This window comes from Catharus ustulatus, chromosome 8 (assembly GCF_009819885.2).
Source record: "Catharus ustulatus isolate bCatUst1 chromosome 8, bCatUst1.pri.v2, whole genome shotgun sequence".
In the NCBI taxonomy this organism is placed as follows: Eukaryota; Metazoa; Chordata; class Aves; order Passeriformes; family Turdidae; genus Catharus; species Catharus ustulatus.
The window spans coordinates 182,077-188,146 of record NC_046228.1 but is presented as its reverse complement, the minus strand read 5'-3'; positions in this window follow the sequence as shown (position 1 = coordinate 188,146).

The window sequence follows — 6,070 nt, the reverse complement described above, 5'->3', positions numbered from 1 at the left end:
CTAAAAGCAGAGAGGACTGGGCTATGACTAGGGATGAGAACCTCACGTTGTTTTTCTTTGAAGGGTACATTTTGTAAAGACAGATGACAGAAATGTGACAGCAATTTTTCTGGCCATCCTCAGAAATCCTGAAGGCAATCCTTAGAAAACTGAAGGGTTAGCACAGCATTTCACATGGCACATGATTTCAGAGTGATCAGAGAGTTCCCCAAATCATCATGAAACACATTGCAAGTATCATGTGCATAGGAAATTGAAGACCAGTGAGATTCAAATTCCTTTTGTCCTTTCTGTGTTGTGTGGTTCTCAGCTGAAGGACAGCAGAGTCCATTTACTGCGAGTTGGAAAAATAGTGGATTACTCAGGTCTGTGATGCTTCCACTGTCTTGTGTGTTTCCTCCATATTCACACAGCTTGCTGAAAATAAGTATTGTTTACAGAGCTGTTTTCCAAGAAAGACAACAGGACAGAACTGGATGGACAGCAGGACAAAGCCACAGTGCAGTGATGTTCTCTGTAAACCATGCTCAGTGGTAAGAGTCCCATCATCTTCATTGCACATATTCCATGATGTAATTTATATTTGTAAGCTGATTCCTCTCAGGCAATTCCTTTAAGAGTATCTCAAGAGAATAACAACTTAATGTTAAATTACTTCAACTTTGGCAAATCTTTTAATTGTACTAAGTTACAAGACTCTCCTGTGCTGAATGAAGATTCAGATTCAGATGTGCCTATCTTCCTCACATTTTTTTGAAGAAGACATTAAACTGATAAATGATGAGCATACCTCTACCATTTAGTTATGCAAGACACAATATTGGAATTGCCCTGACTGTGGAGCAGTAGATCAGCTAAATAATACCCATTTTATATTGTTACTCATAGTAACAAAAGCAACAAAAAATACTGGACTGATGCACATTAAAGATATCCTGTGTCTTCTGGAAGCTGATTTCTTCAGACTAAAATGACAGTATGAATTCAGAAAATTTCAGCTTATATTACAAATGTATCATATACTGCTTTCTTTATGCAATTTTCTTCTTTATTAAGACTCATGCTACACATGAATGTATCTCTGAAATTCTATGATATCTGTGGAGGGTTTGGTTGGTTGGTTGGTTGGTTGATTGTGGTTTGGACTTTGTTTTGGTTTTTGAGCACCTACCTTGTGTTTTGTTCCAAAACTGTCTTAAAGAATTCACTATGTCTTCTGCCATTAGGTTTAATCTTCTTCTTTAGATCTTTTTCCTTCCATTATTTTTTGTTCCTACATTTAGTGATGATGTTATTTAAGAGGGTTTTTTTGACATTTGTTACATGTATTTCACAGTATTTAAAAATTAAAGAATGCTTTTTAAAAATCAGGGGTTGTCAGAACACTCAAGAAAAGAACTTTCCTTGGGAACAAAACTGCTTATGCTGTGATTTGCCTTCCATATTCACCCAGTCTGCTGAAATTAGTATCATTGAGAGCTGTCTTTCTAGGGCAGGCAATAGGACAGAATTGAATTTACACCACCTGAGGGCACTGTAATACTATTTACTTTAATTTTCAGGGCAAATACAAAAGGTAGTGTTTGAAATGGTCCCCATTTTTCTTCCTCTTACTATCAACTTCTAGAACAAACGTACCACTGAAATAAATCAGTAGTATTAATAAAGAAAAGATGTGTCGTTGGAGGCAGGTATCTTGGAAAAAGGCCATCCTTTTTTTCTGTCACTAACATTTTTTCCTTGTATCCACTGTAGAATGATGGTAATTTTAAATAAAATGCTATCAGTAATTTAAACGATGTGTTACTAGTGTGGCAGTGATGTCTGTATAAAATCCTGGATTCATTTAGGTTGGAAAAGACCTCCAAGACCAGGGAGTCCAAGTGCTAGCCAAACACCACTGCAGTCTGCACTGAACTGTACTTCTGGGCTGCAGTTCTGGTTGTTTACACCTGCTGCCTCTTGTCTGTGCAGCAAGGTGCAGAGCTGATGTGAAAGCACCCAGGGTTGGAGCTGTGTCCGTGTACTCCACTGCTTATTCTGCTTGGCTGGAACCACAGAGTCACTGACTGCCTTGGGTTGGAAGGGACCTTAAAGATCACCCAGTTCTAAGGGCAGGGAGTGCCGTGGGCAGGGACACCTTGCACGGGTTGTTTGGGGAATATAAAGAAGTGAGAAACGGCAGCAGCAAAAAGCTTCCTGCATGGACACTCCTGATGTGGCTCATTTTCTCTGTCTTGCCAGGTTCATGCTCTCTCTCAGCACTTTCCACATTGCCATCTCTCTCTTTTCTTCAGTCTTTACTGTTTTTCTGTCTGCTCTCTAATAGTTTGGTTTCACCATCTCGTTATTTTCCCTGCTAGTGCAGGAGGAGGGTCTCCAAGCGTGGTTCCAATCAGAGGGGCTCTGTGCAGGTCAGGAGCTGCTCTGCAGGGAGAGATGCTTCCAGAGGTCACAGCCTTTGGCACTGCTCACTCCTCCCTTCTTACAACAAAGTGGCTGAACTCCAGTGTGTGTTCACTTGAAATCACATCCTGGAGCCTTTTTGTTCTCTTTACACGGCATGAAACACAGTGAAACCTTAATGTCAGAAACTAGATAGTATTTATGATTTTGTTAGAATAATAACCAAGTGTGTTTCCCCCAGAAAAATGCCTCAGAACTGTACTTCTGTTTGGTCATTTCAGCAATCCAGGGGTGCTTTCAGGAAGAGTTCTATAGATAATACATTCTACAGTGACTGATTTGACTGACATAAATAATACTTTTAATTTGTGGATGCTAATTGGATTAACAAGGGAATGATACTATTTCTTTTGCAGCTGAGGACAGAAGTAAATGAGCTCAACTGTGTTTTGCATAACAGCATTTCTTAGAACACATAATGGAAAATAGAAAGTTGTGTCAGATAAAATAGCTTAAAATACAGCAGATTAACTCATTGAGAAATTATTCCATATGAAGGAAAAATTAAAGTTAAAAAAGGATTTTAAAAGCTTCATTTAAAGACAACTCTACCTTTAAAAGGCATGGCTATTTAAGATATTTTGGATCTTCCAATAAGGCAATTCCAATAAAACAGGAAAAGACAAGAATGTCCTCTGTAACTAGTCCTGTTGGTTTGTATGTCTTAAGTTGTCTTTCTAGATACTTTAGTATCTTGAAGCAGTGAGATGAGATTAATCTTTTGCAGAGACTTTCCTTCCTTGAAATCTGATAATTATTTTATTACATTAAGGTCACCAATAAGAAATACTGAATTTACATTCCTGAAATCTGACAAGGAGGTTAGGTTTTGCTCTGGTGAGAGACTGAATTACTTTGAAGAGGATAGGTGCTGTGTTTCACAGCAAGCGTTTATTGAACAAAGTAGATGTTTGGGCAGTTTTATTCTAGCAGATTTTTTATATCTGGTACTAGCAAACACTTTCCAGTGATATTCTATCAGCATGGAATGTAACTTTTTTCCTTCTGTACACTCTGTATATAAAGTGATGAGACTTAACTTTACTTTCACACATTCTAATGTGCACTTTCTATCCTTTCACATGCCAAATGACCAGTACTTTTTTTTTCTTTTTTTTTTTTATTTCTGGCATTAATTTTTGCTCATTTGACATCCAATTTGCCAAATGAATTATGACAGTAATCCTATCTTCTGTGCTGTTGCTTCACTTTATTCCACACTGCATTCAGGTTTTCTGGGGTCATTCTTCTCTCCCACTGCCCCTTGTTTTGGTAATGAAACATAGGATTTATTTATGCTGACTAAAATAATTCTGAATGGTTTTACATTAGTTTTAGCTCAGATAAACTGAATTGCAAAAATTAAATGTATCTTGTAACCACCTATGCAGAACATAAGGATTTTTTAAATTATTGATGATATAGAAAAAATCTGTGTCGACTTACATTTGGAAGGAACAAAATTACTAACAAAATTTGTCACTGGAACAGGGGTAAAAAGACTAAGAAACAATACTTATAAGATATCATGGAAAGAATGGTTCAAAAGGACCTTCTTAAAGGCAGAAAAGATTGTGGAAAGATTGTTGTTTCTTTCCAAACACAAACATTTAGAAAATGTCAACTTCAATAGGAAAGATAATTAGAATGGTAAATTAGACATCTGCAAATGTGAAGAAGACAAAAAACATCATGCATTTTGAAGAGGAAACCATTTTTTCTCTGTAAAGACAATATTTCTCTTGAAGTACATACATCCTGATTTATGCACAGAACAGTCAGGCAGAAGGAGATGTGCTCAGTGCTTGTCTGCCAGTGCAGTTAATGCAGAGGAGGAAAATCTCACTCAGTGCATGCACACCCAGCAGAAGGGAGGGCAGAGCCCTGTGCTGTCAAAGGCTCCTCTTACCAAGGGTTACAAGCCTGCCCATCCACCAGTTCCCAGGCAGAGTCCCATGGCCATGGCAGTGACAAATCAGGCGTTGAGAACTGCTTACTAGTCACTTACCAAGTTGCATAATGTGCTGATTTTTTTCCATGCATAGAGAAGCTTACTTTGTGCTGGATCTCAGTCTTACCTTGACTGTTCTGACTCTTCCTCTCAGCCTGTGCTTTTGCAGCTCCCTACGACTACATAGGAAAACTATGTACTGGGGTGAAATACTGCTGGCAGAGAAGTCAGCAGGGCCAGGACAGTGATCTTTGTGCACTGCCTTTCACTACGGCAGAGTCACAGTCAGCCCACGCTGCATCCTCATCTCCTCTCTCAGCACTCTCCTTTGCCTTTGTCTCCAAAGCCCTGAGTGACAGAGGTGCTGTGGGGGTTCACACGCAGGATGCCTTGGGCAGGCGCAGTCTATCTGCAAGATTTCTGCTGATGCTCCGAAGCAGTCCGTGCAATTTTTGCTGGTTTGAATCTGGACTGCTTAGCAAACTTTTATCTACAGTTCCAAGTCATTGCTCTCCAGGCTGGTGACCAGCGGTGTGATCCTCTCCCATTCCCTCCCCAGGCTGCACCCTGTGACCTGCTGGGCCAGAAGGGAGCGTTTGCAGCTGCAGCATTCCCACAGCACCTGGAAAAGGCAGTGCCATTGCTCCTTCTGTGTGTCCTCACCAATCCTCTTCACCCCCTCTTTGCCCTGATTTAACGGGACTCACTTTTGGTGACAGAATTTAATGGAGTTTTGAACAGTATAAACCTTTATTTATTGGGCTGCAAGGCATGAAAACTTTTCATTTAGGGCTGCAATAAATACCATTGTTTAAAAAATTAACCCTGAACAATCTGAGGCATACAGGAACATATATCTGTGACATTTATGCTGGGAATGAGAGAGAACTGGATAGTCATTGTTCTTTTTTGTGTATGATGAAGTGACATGTCTTGGTTTATACAGGACCTAAACTCTCTTAAAGTAATATCTCAGAACATTTTACTTTTTTCTCATAAATTCTCAGCAATAAATGTTCTATTCCAGTACAAATACAAAAACAATTTATTAGGTAAAACCCAATTAGATGGGCAAGAGAGTACATAAAAGATGCTATGCCATCAGAAAAATCCAGTCACGAGCAATTATGAGCTCCATTGACACTGGATGAAACGATGTGTGGATGCTAACTTCTGGTGTATCTCAAAAGGAAGTACTCTGGAAATATTTCCATGTTCATTAAAGCACCTGCAGGTGTATTCAGTTTGCAGAAATGGAACTTATATTCAGGTCAGTCTTACTTGGGGAAGCCATCTGCAAAGAGACTGAAAATAATTATTTACTGATAGGGCAGGAGAAATAGAAAAGTCCCTTTTATTTTTCAAATTTCGGACTGATTTTTTCAAAGTGAGCAGAAAGAGACAGGAATGTTTTATGTAAGCTCTTGAATACTGTTAATAATTTCCAAAATTACTATTTAGAGCAGAAGCACATATTAAGTCATGTAGGATCAAGTCAGGGTCAAATATGGATTTCATAATTGAAATCCATATTTGCAATTAACTTTCAGTAATGCCTCAGTTCTTACTATTCTGTTAAATTCCATCAGTTTAATCAGAGGTTGGATGACATGTTTAAGCAACAAACTGACAAAATTTGCCAGCAGAATGATA